The following is a 14,176-nucleotide window of genomic DNA, read 5'->3' as shown; positions in this document are numbered from 1 at the left end:
TTACGACGAATTACATACCGATATCCGCTTATTAGATATTAATTTTAGATCTTATTCTAGTTTTAGCTTTTTCCCCCAAAAATCAAAGTATTACCTGCCTTAGCTTTACGAAGTAACCTTAGATAACGGTATATCGATTCATAAGTCCCTGTGGGATCGATATCTTTTAAAACTATGCGATAGAACTGTGCACTTGCAGTTTGTACCCCAAATTCGACTCATAAAGTCGAGCGATCAAGTTTTTGGCGCCGTTGCAGGGGACTTTTATTTAGTCGATATCGTAACTCTTCTGTTACGCTGTAGATACTAAGGCTTTTCTTTCTCTTTTCTTTCTTTCATTGATTTGTATGCCACGCACTCGCTCACAAGGCGAGCCGTTATACTTACGAATCAACGATATCGAACTATATCTCCGAGTCTTACGACGAATTCGGGAATATCGTGCTGCAAACAATCTCCCTCCTGTAGAACTTCCTGATTTCAAAAATATTTTCCCTTCGATACCCGAGATGGCAGAACCAGCTCGTGCTCTTAGAGATTACGCCGCTCCATCGCAAGATGAACCGCATTCAAGTATTGCTCCACCCGTAATCGAAGCAAACAACTTTGAACTCAAGCCTTCACTGTTGCAGGCAGTGCAACAGAACCAATTCTCTGGAAATCCTACCGAGGATCCAAACCTTCATTTATCCGTATTTGTCCAATACGCTGATACTGTTAAAGCTAATGGTGTCACTTCAGAGGCAATTCGACTTCGTCTTTTTCCTTTCTCACTAAGAGATAGTGCTAGAAGATGGCTTCAATCTCTTCCTTCCAACTCAGTCACCACATGGAACGAGTTGAAGAAAGTTTTTCTTGCTTGATATTTTCCGCCAAGCAAAACAGCTATGTTAAGAGCCCAAATAAATGGATTTAAACAGAAAGATAACGAGTCTCTTTTCGAAGCATGGGAAAGATACAAAGACATGATGAGACTTTGTCCACATCATGGTTTAGAAGACTGGTTAGTAATTCATACATTCTATAATGGTCTCCTGTACAACACGAGGTTAACAATAGATGCCGCCGCAGGCGGTGCACTAATGAACAAACCTTATGCTGACGCTTACCAACTTATCGAAAGCATGGCTCAAAACCACTACCAGTGGGGAACCGAAAGAACAATGGTGGAAAAACCTCAAACAAAAACTGGCATGTACGAGATAAGTAACCTTGATCATGTTAATGCAAAAGTGGATGCTCTGGTCCAGAAAATTGAAAGTTTAAATGTATCACCTCCAGCCACCGTAGTTACCATAACTCAGAATTGCGAAGTCTGTGGAATCCAAGGTCACACTCCTGCAGATTGTCAACTCCTAACAGGAATCCAAGCGGAGCAAGTAAACTATGCTCAAGGAAGCCCCTATTCGCACACCTATAACTCAAATTGGAAGAATCATCCCAATTTTTCATATAAGAGTAATAATGCTCTATACGCACCTGGACAATCTCCAAATCAAGCCCCAGTTATACCTCCGGGATATCAGAAGCCGACCCCATCTACATCTAACAATAACGCCCCTAGGAAATCCAACTTGGAAATCATGATGGAAAACTTTATAGCTTCTCAACAGCAAACCAATAAAGATTTCTTAAACCAGAATGTACACACTGGCGAACAAATTAAACAACTAGCAAGTAAAGTAGATGCCCTGGCTACTCATAACAAAATGCTGGAAACGCAAATATCACAAGTAGCTCAACAACAAGCGCCTACTGCTGCCCCAACTGGTACATTTCTTGGCCAACCCCAACCTAACCCAAGAAGCCACGCTCATGCAATTATATTGAGAAGTGGAACGGAAGTGGAAGGACCGTCTGACCCACGGATAGAAAACCAAAACTCTAAAAAGTCAACTGAGGAGGAAAGTGAACCTAAGGAAAAGGAAGAAAGGAATAAGGAAACCGTAGAAAAGAAGGAACCTTATGTACCTCCACCACCTTATAAACCACCTATCCCTTACCCTCAAAGGCTTATTAAAACCAAAGATGCGGGCCAATTCAAAAAATTTGTCGACCTTCTAAAACAATTAAACGTCACAATTCCGTTTACAGAAGCTATTACGCAGATGCCCTCATATGCCAAGTTTTTAAAAGAAATTCTTTCTAATAAAAGGAAACTTGAAGATAGCGAAACCGTTACACTCACCGCTGAATGTAGCGCTATAATACAGAATATGCCTCCTAAACTTAAAGACCCAGGTAGTTTCTTTATACCCTGTCACATAGGAAAATTTGTCATTGACAAAGCCTTATGCGATTTAGGAGCCGGTATTAGTGTTATGCCTTTATCCATATGCAAGAGACTTGAAATGGGAGAATTAAGACCAACTAAAATGTTTGTGCAACTAGCAGATCGTTCCGTAAAATATCCTGTAGGAATTCTTGAAAATGTTCCAGTGCGCATAGGTCAATTCTACATTCCAACTGATTTTATAATTATGGATATTAGAGAAGATGAAGTTACACCCATTATACTGGGAAGACCGTTCTTAGCAACTGCCGGTGCAATCATAGACGTAAAACGAGGACGACTCACTTTCGAAGTAGGAGAAGAGAAAATTGAGTTCATTCTTTCCCAATTTTTGAAAGCACCTGCAATAGAAGATACATGTTACTTCATGGATATTATCGATGAATGCATAAAAGAAACGGAGTTAGAAAAAGACAAATCATCCGACTATCTTGTAGAAGACACTCTTAACCAATGTTTAGCAATAACACCGGACCCTACGCAATGCCTTAAGAAACCAACCTTAGACCTGAAAACACTTCCCAAGAATCTGAGATATGAATTCCTAGACTTAGAGCTCGAACGACCAGTGATAGTTAATGCTGACCTAGGAAGACTCAAAACAGAAAAACTCCTGCATATCTTAAGAAAATATCCAACCGCACTAGGTTACAACATCACCGATCTTAAAGGAATAAGTCCTTCTATTTGTATGCACCGCATCATGCTAGAAGAAGACTGTAAAACTTCTAGGGAACACCAGAGGAGACTAAACCCGATCCTGAGTGAGGTAGTGAAGAAGGAAATAACCAAGTTGTTAGAGGCAGGTATCATATATCCTATATCTGATAGCAAATGGGTTAGTCCTGTACACGTAGTACCAAAGAAAGGAGGTATAACAGTCATTGAAAATGAAAAAGGAGAAACTATAACCAAACGAATCGAATCGGGTTGGAAAATGTGCATTGACTATAGGAAACTAAACAAAGCAACCCGAAAAGATCATTTCCCTTTACCATTCATTGACCAGATGTTAGAACGATTAGCAAAACATTCACATTTCTGCTATCTAGACGGTTACTCAGGTTTCTTTCAAATACCAATTCACCCTGATGACCAAGAAAAGACAACGTTCACGTGCCCTTTTGGTACCTTCACTTATAGACGAATGTCGTTTGGCTTGTGTAATGCTCCTGCAACTTTCCAAAGATGCATGATGGCAATATTCGCCGATTTTCTAGAAAACATCATGGAAGTATTTATGGATGACTTTTCCGTATGCGGACAAAGCTTTGAAGAATGTCTTGAAAACCTAGAGAAAGTTCTAGAGCGATGTGTAAAAGTAAACCTAGTACTTAATTGGGAAAAATGCCACTTTATGGTACAAGAAGGAATTGTTTTAGGACACATCATCTCGAACAGAGGAATTGAAGTAGACAAAGCCAAAATAGAGGTAATCGAAAATCTTCAACCCCCGAAAACTGTGAGAGAAGTACGAAGCTTCTTAGGACATGCCGGTTTTTACCGACGATTCATTAAAGACTTTTCTAAAATAACTAAACCGTTGACCGGATTATTGATGAAAGATGCTGAATTCATAATCGACAATAAATGTTTAGAAGCATTTCAAACGCTAAAACAAGCACTGATCTCCGCACCCATAATGCAGACACCAGATTGGAATGAACCATTCGAAATAATGTGTGATGCCAGCGATTACGCTGTAGGTGCTGTTTTAGGACAAGGAAAAGATAAAAAGCTTCATGTTATATATTACGCAAGTAGAACTCTAGATGAAGCACAAATGAATTACGCCACAACTGAGAAAGAACTTCTAGCAGTAGTGTTTGCGCTAGATAAATTTCGTTCTTACTTGGTCGGAGCCAAAATTATCATCTACACTGACCACGCTGCTATCAAATACCTCTTAACAAAAAAGGATGCTAAACCTAGACTCCTAAGGTGGATCCTGTTACTACAAGAGTTTAATTTGGAAATCAAAGACAAGAAAGGGACTGAAAACATAGTAGCAGATCACCTCTCTAGACTTGAGAACCTTGAACCGGAAAGAACATCAATTAACGATGATTTCTCGTATGATAAGCTTATAGCTACTTTAGAAGAAAATAACGCTGAAAAACAGGTAGAAACTACCTTAGCCATATCTGTTACACCGTGGTACGATGACCTCGTCAATTATTTAGCTGCCGGAATAGTTCCACCTACCTTATCCTACCAACAGAAGAAACGATTCTTCTATGACATAAAACATTATTACTGGGATGACCCCTTACTTTTTAAAAGAGGCCCCGATGGTATTTTCCGTCGGTGTATACCCGAAGAAGAGGTAGAAAATATAATCCAACACTGTCACTCTGCTCCTTATGGTGGACACGCGAGTACATCCAAGACCTGCTCTAAAATCCTACAAGCCGATTTTTATTGGCCAAGTATATGGAAGGATGTACATACAGCTATTAAGAAATGTGACAGATGTCAACGCACAGGAAACATATCTAGACGTGACGAGATGCCACAAAAGGGCGTTTTGGAAGTAGAGATTTTCGACGTGTGGGGAATAGACTTCATGGGACCTTTTCCATCCTCTTTCGGTAACAAATACATACTCGTGGCAGTTGACCACGTATCAAAATGGATTGAAGCTATAGCTTCCCCAACTAACGACACACGAGTAGTAACTAGACTCTTTAAGAATATAATATTTCCAAGGTTTGGTGTCCCAAGAATAGTAGTCAGTGATGGTGGATCGCATTTCATATCCAAAGTACTCGAAAAACTACTGCTTAAGTATGGCGTAAGACATAAAGTAGCGACACCTTACCACCCTCAAACCAGTGGGCAAGTGGAAGTATCTAACAGAGAAATCAAACAGATACTAGAGAAAACAGTCGCCACTTCAAGGAAAGACTGGTCATTGAAATTACCAGAAGCTTTATGGGCATACCGAACTGCTTACAAAACGCCCATAGGGACAACCCCATTTAAGCTAATTTATGGAAAATCCTGTCACCTCCCGGTAGAATTAGAACATAAAGCCTATTGGGCTATTAAAAATCTAAATTTAAACTATAAAGCCGCCGGTGAAAAGAGAATCCTTGATATAAGCGAATTAGAGGAACTCAGAAGAGACGCTTACGAGAATGCCATAATCTACAAAGAAAGAACAAAACAATGGCATGACAAGCGCATATCAAGGAAAATCTTCAAACAAGGCGATACAGTCCTTTTATTTAACTCCAGACTAAAGTTATTTCCGGGAAAACTACGATCTAGATGGTCAGGTCCTTTTCAAATCACCAATGTTTTTCCCAGTGGAGCAGTAGAAATTAAAGGCAAATCTATGGAACCATTTACCGTAAACGGGCAACGTCTAAAACATTATCGCTATGCAGAAAACAATGAAGATTCGCAAGTCTTGCACTTAGACGAAATGCCTCCAGAAATTATAGATTATAATTGATTGTTTTTATGTCGAGCTTGCGACATTAAACAAAGCGCTTAGTGGGAGACAACCCACAAATATTTTATTATTTCCTTATTCTATTATTATTTTTCTATATCTTCCTTAATTATTCTTTTAATTTTTGTTTAGTATTCATTCTTAATTTATTTTAATTTATTAAAAACTTTTCTCTTCTTTCGGCATTTGGCCAAATCCTGACTAAAACTCTTGTTTTTCTTTTCTCTAGCTAACACTAACCTGATGGGACATATTGATCGTATGGGTATCAAATTCAGAGGAACAGCTCAGAAACAAAAGTTTGAAGAACTAGCCACGAGAGAGATGCTACCTAGCCTGTATGCTGATGACTGGGCAATGACTGCCCTTGGACTAAGACAAAGTGTCCTATATTTGCTGAATCAGATAGGGTGGGAAACCGCTCCTATCCGTAGACAATTTGTCACTTACTGGAGACTGACTCTAGAATTCCTTAGTTCTCTGATCTACCTACCCAGCCATGGGAAATGAATAAGCAGAGGTTTTATCCAGTTCAGAATGTTTAACATGGAGTACCAATTTAATATTCAAGATTTTACCAACCTTTTAGGCTTCCCTACATCCTTTGACACATTCATAGTGAGTCAAGAGGAACTTTTAGAATATAGAGAACTTGAACACTTTTGGGGTAACTTGACTGGAAATGAAGATCCCGAGGAACATGAGTTTCTCTCTGGAAACATACATAACCCGACCTTCCGTTATTTCTATAAGATCCTGACACACACCATATTTGGGAAGAAGCCAAACAGTACCACAGTTTCACGTGATGAACTCTTCATCATATTTTGTGCTTCCCAGAACCGTCCAGTAAACGGTGCCACTTTTATGTTAGCAAATTTGGACCACCTTATCCAAGATGAGCGAGCACCAATTCGAATAGGCGGTTTGATAACTATGATAGGTAATGCTATTGGATTACGTCAGCCTATGCTTGACTTAAGCCCTTTTTGTGGCATTACTACTATGAGTATACCCTTCCTCTTCAACACTATGTTTATAGCAAACCTAGGGTCTGATGAGTTTGAGCTTATAATTGATAACCAAGTTCTTTGCCTATTCACCATGCCCGATCCTAGGACTAGTGTTCATAACCGCAACAACTGGCTCTACAATCTGAACGAAACCCCCTCTCCTGTTAGATCCACTGAATCCATCCAGGACTATGAGATTTGTGATGACTATGAGATTTATGATGACCAGATTCCTTATGCTGAATCAGATCCTCAGACACCATCTGGCTATTATGATATTGATCCTCCTCCTCAACCTGCTCAGACCGAAGAATCGGCAATACCCGACCTTAGACATCATATGCCTGGAACTGATTATAACACTGCCATGGAAGCTTTGATGTCAGAACAAGATGCCCTCAGAGAAGAATTCACTAGCTTGAGGCACGAATTTCTGGGATACATGAACAGTATGACAAACCAGTTTCACGAGTTACTATACCGTGTTAACTCCTTTGCTCCTCCGGCCAGAGATCGTGCAGATGGATAAAATTTTATTTTTCTTAGTTATTTAGTATTAAGTTAGATTATTTATTTAATGTTATTTCAAATTATGTTCGCATTTGTTTCTCTTTCGCATTTTTGTTTTTCTCCATTGTTACATTATGATTATTTTATTGAAGCTATTTATTCATTTTATTATGTAATATCTATTATGCTCTCTACTGTTGCTACCTACATGACTTATTAAAGAACAATATATTTATGCATCATTATGCAAAGTAGAATGGCATGCAAGAAAATTAAATAGCAAAATAAAATAATCTGAAGCAAAACAAAACAAATAATAAAAAAAAAATAAAAAAAAATTACCAAGTTATTCTGAAGAACGCTAGCTGAAGCCATGCCAAAAAGACTGTGTGACGAGCGTCACACAATCTATGACGGACGGCATGCCAAGTACCTGTTACGACCGTCACGCCCCTGTGACGAGCGTAACACCTTTCTGACTAGGTGAACGTTACAGTACCGTTGGAGACGAACGTTACACCCTTTTACTTTTTACCTTCCCCCTTTATTCCCATTAACCCACATTTATTCACTTTTCAACCACCTCCTTTCCAACTTCCAAATTCTTTTCCTATAAATACCCATCAAAACCCTCCTCCATTCACCACAAACCACTCTCTAATATCAAATACATTTCTTTCCTTTACCACTCCTTTCAATTCATTCATCAGTATGGCGGGAAATCAGAATTTCGGAAATATCATCTTCCGATCCGGAGATGAAAACTATCAAAGGGAGCAATTCGAGCGCTTTCAACAGTGAGGCGTCATCTCTACCAGGTATCCCGATTCAACTTGTTTACAACAATTAGGATTACTTCAAGGTATCGAGTGGATGCTCCGCCTTGCCGATCTAACCTTTCTATGTACGCATAATCAACCCACCTACCCATCCCTAACCTTAGAATTCTTAAGTTCATACGCGTACAACACTCCAGCCGGTGAGGACGAATTCTTAACCGGTACCGCAACCTTCCGTATGTTCAACACCGAGTACTCCTTAACCCAAAACCAATTGAGTACCATGCTACAATTCCCCACAGAAGGTCAAGTCTACCCCAGAATCCCTCCAAACCTCAACTGGAGCACAGTTGCTGCTTTCGACCTCTTTAGGAAAATATCCGGAGTAGATGCCAACAACTGGGAAGAGCTCCTTGTTTCCCATATACATAACCCAACTATACGGTACTTTATCCGTATCCTACAAAACACCGTTTTTGGAAGACCGAACAACAGCAAGATCAACGCAAAGGAACTCTTCTTCCTCGAATGCGTCTTCGAACCGCAGGCTAAGGTAAACGCCGCCTCCTTCCTATTTCATCATATCCGCACCTTATATGCTAGAGGCCGTCAACCTTTTGTAATTGGTGGATTAATAACCACCATAGCACTTGGCTTAAACCTAGGGGACCGACTCCAAACTTTAGAATCTTTACCTCCCCTATTTATGGATATAGGCTACTGTCGGTCCAGCCGCCTAATCAAGAACCGAGTAGGCGGAAAATATTACCTTATGGTGAATAACCAGGCCGTCCCAAGCATTGCTCTCCCCAACATTTCCCTAACAGATGTCACCAATCCCAACCGCCACCTCTATGATCTGAATGCTCCCGAAGCTACCGAGCCTTCACATACAAACCCGTCTGCAGACGAGTTCGAAGAAATGGAGCAAGGTGATAACGCTCCTGAGCAACAATCAGTCCCGCTCAACCCTTCCGATACTGCAGCTGGCCCATCCTCCCGACGTTGTCGACAAAGAAGGCCTGCAACCAACGACGACATCATGGATGCTATTGATGGTATGCAAGCGCAGAATCTCGAAATGATGCAAATGATGCGCCAAATGCAACAACAGCAGGAAGAAAGGAATACCATAACCGATCAGCGGTTCACTGAGTTGTTTAGCAGGTTCGACAACTTAGACTTACGTCAGCGATCACCAGGCCCAAGAACAAGAGGCGGAAGGCAACCTTAACTTTTCTTTTTCCTTTCTCTTTTGTATTTCATTTCTTTTCCTTCAAACATTGAGGACAATGTTTTATTCAAGTATGGGGGGGGGGGGGGGGGGGGGGGGGAACCATGTTCTTTCTATCCTCCATTTTCCTTTTCATTGTTATTTCCCTTATAAAAAAAATATTATTATAATATAGATTTATTTTAAGTTAAGTCCCTAGCGTGAAAACTTTCTATTATCTATTCCCCCTCAAATTTTCATGAGCCATAATAACAAAAATTTAACACACCCAGTAAGTATAAAGGTCGCTTATTTTATAAAACTTGAGTGAAATCAAGACAAAAACTATTACCATATCAACGCTCTAAGAACCTCAACATGTCAGACCAGAATGAGTACCTATTATACCAACCCCTTGAACTTTTAGTTTTATAGTAACCCCGAGTAGTTTATACGAGAAGTCAGCACCATCTTAATAGCAAACTACGTGGAGGGCCGATGAATATAAGTGAATGATTCCCAAAGTAACATAAATATATATATATATATATATATATATATATATATATATATATATATATATATATATATATATATATATATATATCAGGATATGCACTAATTAAGTTAGGTGATCCTTACCAGATCATTTAATCTAAAGGTTGCAGATCATACAAAAGCATAAAGATCCATTATGAGTTGGTTCAGTAGGTATCTGGTACTGAACTTGGTAGGGCGGACTACGGTTCGATCCCCCGCAATTTGCAATGGACTGAATAACGAAGTTACCCGACTTATGTACCAGAACTTCTAGCTAAAAGGGGATCAGAATCACTAACCGGTTACTCCACTATGTGCGCGAAAAGATAAAGGGCTTAATGTGATTTCGCTAGAATGAAAACGGGTGAAATAAGAGTAAAGGAACTATGACAGCTATAATGGCATTACTTGAACTGGTTTGCATAAGGTGAGGTTATCTGAGGTTGTGACGGTGGTTGTTGATGTCAAGATTAATCTCAAGTTACTTCTAAACAAGGTTTACATGCAACCTAGTACGAATTGATGTGTGTTTTGAAATTTCATCTGGCTAAAAATTTTAAGTTCTATACTGTATTTTGCTTGAGGACAAGCAAAGATCTAAGTATGGGGGAGTTTGATAACATGAAATTATATCACATTTTAGGACTTAATTCAATTAAATTATATTATTATTTACTTTAATTTATTTCATTTTATCAGATATTACGCGGTATTTCCTTTCTATTTATCTCAGGTGGTCTATTTGAAGCAAAAGTAAAAAAAGGGAGAAAAGGAGGTACAAAAAGAAGTTTTTGGAAACAAATAGCAAAAGCCAAGCCCAGCCCAAAGAAGGCACAGACGTTGTACCTGTGACGAGCGTCACAGAGGCTGTGATGAGCGTCACGCTGTATACACTCCTGTGACGAGCGTCACACATGGTGTGACGGACGTCACACCATTCCCCTACATTTTTGCCTTCAGAGACGTTGAGTCCTATTTGCACGCTGAATCCTATTTCCACGCCTATACCTCCGTTACGTGAAGACCCTTTGACGCGGACTGCTTCTGAAGACCGTTACGGAAAGTGCCAATATAAATACCAGCTTTGCAAACCCTTACGGAGTTCGACGCTTTCCAGACAGTTTCCAATTTTCGTTTTCTTTGCATTTTTCTTTTTCCAGCAGCTTAAGCATATTCCTTATAGTATTTCTTTTATAATTTTTAGATTGTTTCTTTTGCAATTCTATTTTCTTTTATAGCACTTAATTAATTTTTCGCACAATAGTTTCTACACCGGAAACTATTGTGTACCTTTTACCGGATCTAACCTTACGTTAGAATCTAGTTTTTTATTCCTTCATTTTATTTTTCTGCCTGATTGAAGAACTCAAGAACAAATCCAACCGGTCTGTGGTGGAGTGTTCAAGACTGCTATATAATTATTCAGGTTCTATATTTATTTGTTGAATTTATATATGCTTGTTTTTACTATTAATTTATACTGCTTGCCTGCGATGAATCTGTTTATGCATGTTATTTATTTAAGTCTATTTAGCATGTCTGGCTGATTTATTTAGGTATCGGTATGTAAGGTAAGCGGAATGAAGGAATCAAAACTAAGTTGGTTTAATTAAGTTTAAAATTAAAATCACTCTTTTTGCGGTCTCAATTTACAGGTTTAGTAACAAAGTTTTTGTACGAAAGTAAAAGACATAAAGAAGTTAAAATCAATAGAGCGAGAGTTTGAGGTTTTGACTGGACAGTGTAAATTGGACATTAATTCTAGATCAGGGCGAGAGCAATTTTTAGAGTTAATTAAATTCTAACCTTTTTCAAAAAGTATTTTTAAAGATTGAATGTGAGGACGAGAGTTAAGCATTTGAATTTAATTATATAACCTAAGTCAACAGAGCGAGAGTTTGAGATAAGGGTGTTTAAACGATTAGTGTTTTCTTAAAAAGAGTTTCTACGGATTCTATTGTTTTCAAAAAGTGGTTTTTTACTTAACTATAAGTGACAGCTACGTTAATATAAAATCATAGTTTATTCAACAGAGCGAGAGTTTGAGATAAAACTTTTAACCAATAGCGTCAACTGAAAAGATTTACTTTAAAACCAAACCAATAAAGAACTGATTCCCTAATTACGACGAATTACATACCGATATCCGCTTATTAGATATTAATTTTAGATCTTATTCTAGTTTTAGCTTTTTCCCCCAAAAATCAAAGTATTACCTGCCTTAGCTTTACGAAGTAACCTTAGATAACGGTATATCGATTCATAAGTCCCTGTGGGATCGATATCTTTTAAAACTACGCGATAGAACTGTGCACTTGCAGTTTGTACCCCAAATTCGACTCATAAAGTCGAGCGATCAATCAACATACACCTCGATTTCTTTGTGCATCATATCATGAAACAAGGTGGTCATAGCTCGTTGATACGTGGCTCCGGCGTTCTTAAACCGAAGGGCATCACTCGATAACAGAATGTTCCCCAAGGTGTGATGAATGTTGTCTTCTCCATATCCTCGGGTGCCATTTTGATCTGATTATATCCGAAAAATCCGTCCATAAATGAGAAGACATTGAATTTAGCTGTATTATCTACCAACATATCGATATGTGGTAGGGGAAATCATCTTTTGGACTAGCCTTATTCAAGTCTCTATAGTCCACACACATCCGGACCTTTCCGTCTTTCTTAGGCACGGGCACGATATTGGCCACCCATTGAGGATATGTAGAAGTCACCAGAAACCCTACATCAATTTGTTTCTGAACCTCCTCTTTGATCTTTACTGCCATATCAGGATGAGTTCTTCTGAGCTTCTGCTTCACAGGCACGCACTCAGGCTTTAAAGGTAGAAAATGTTGCACAATATCTGTATCTAGACCCGGCATGTCTTCATATGACCAGGCAAAGACATCAATATATTCTCGTAGCAATTCAATCAACCCCTTCTTAACAGATCCTTCCAAGAGTGCCCCAATCTTTACTTCTCGCACACAATCTTCAGACCCCAAGTTGACTGTTTGCAGATTCTTGAGATGCGGTTGAATGATCTTCTCTTCATGCTCCAGTAGACGAGTAATCTCGTCAGGAATCTCCTCAACATCATCTTCTTCTGCTTCAAATACAGGGAATTCAAAGTTGGGAGATGGTGTTGGATCATTATGTTTAATGGGTTTGATTAACCTGCATAGTGATTTTGGATATGAAAAGCTTTAGAATTCAAACAAGGCAAATCATTATGCAGATGAAAAGATTGATTTTATTCTTATTTTTAGGTTTTATGTGATCACCAATTTCATGCAAAAGCAAAAAGGGAAAATAATTGGAAAAACAAACATTTAACATGAATTTATTGAATGAAAATATCATTGTATTAATGCGCTAACAATGTCATCACTCCTCCTTTTGGCATGGGATGAGGGTTTTTTAACATGGTGAACATTACTTTGACTTATGGATAACTGTTGGAATATCCACAACGACCCAATTATTGCAGATTCCCCCAAGGATGACGAAATTGCCAGAATCCTCTTCGTCTCCCAAGATGGCAGCAGCCTCCTCATCTTGACCAGTGTGGATGAAACCTTCACTCTTGAACAGCCCTTGCGTGTTAAAAACCCCAGACAAATAACCTATGCCAGCCCGAGACTTGTTGTCTTCTAGCTCAATCATCTTCCCTAAACCAGCGGTTGCGCCACGCTTAATGGCCAATTTTGCATCTTTATAGGAAGCAAATGAAGGAGTTCTCTTCTCAATAGGCTCAGCAACAGATAAAGCTTGGAAAGGGGTTCCAACTTCATCCTCAGCATCTATGTATGAGAAGGAAGACAAGTGGCTAACCAGGAGAGCCTTTTCTCCCCCTACCACTACCAGTTTCTTATTCTTCACAAATTTCAGTTTCTGGTGTAGGGTGGATGTCACGGCACCTGCTTCGTGAATCCATGGTCTACCTAAGAGACGGCTATACGATGGGTGAATGTCCATAACCTGGAAGGTAATCTGGAAATCACTTGGTCCGATCTTGATTAGGAGATCAACTTCCCCGATCACAGTTTTGCGAGACCCATCGGAAGCCTTCACAACTACTCCACTCTGCCTCATGGGAGGCCCCTGATATGATAGTCTTGAGAGAGTGGTTTTCGGCAATACGTTTAGTGATGACCCAGTGTCCACCAGCACATTGGACATGGCGTCGTCTTTGCAACCCATAGATATGTGTAATGCCAAGTTGTGGTCTCTTCCCTCCTCGGGGAGATCAAAGTCACAGAAACTCAAGTTGTTACAAGCAGTAATATTTGCAACAATGCTATCGAATTGTTCTATCGTGACATCGTGATCCATATATGCCACATCCAAAACCTTCTGCAGAGC

The 14,176-nt window shown here is 39.3% G+C and overlaps 1 non-coding gene across 1 annotated transcript; it reads right to left on the bottom strand.

Annotated features, from left to right (window-relative positions):
* Positions 1–887: 887 nt before the first annotated feature.
* LOC127099661 (small nucleolar RNA R71) lies at positions 888–994 on the bottom strand. Its single transcript, XR_007794140.1, has one exon. It is a non-coding gene; the product is annotated as a small nucleolar RNA R71 (small nucleolar RNA).
* Positions 995–14,176: the final 13,182 nt, after the last annotated feature.

Source organism: Lathyrus oleraceus, chromosome 6 (genome assembly GCF_024323335.1).
Source record: "Lathyrus oleraceus cultivar Zhongwan6 chromosome 6, CAAS_Psat_ZW6_1.0, whole genome shotgun sequence".
NCBI classification, from domain to species: domain Eukaryota; kingdom Viridiplantae; phylum Streptophyta; class Magnoliopsida; order Fabales; family Fabaceae; genus Lathyrus; species Lathyrus oleraceus.
This window is presented reverse-complemented; position numbering and strand designations above follow the sequence as displayed.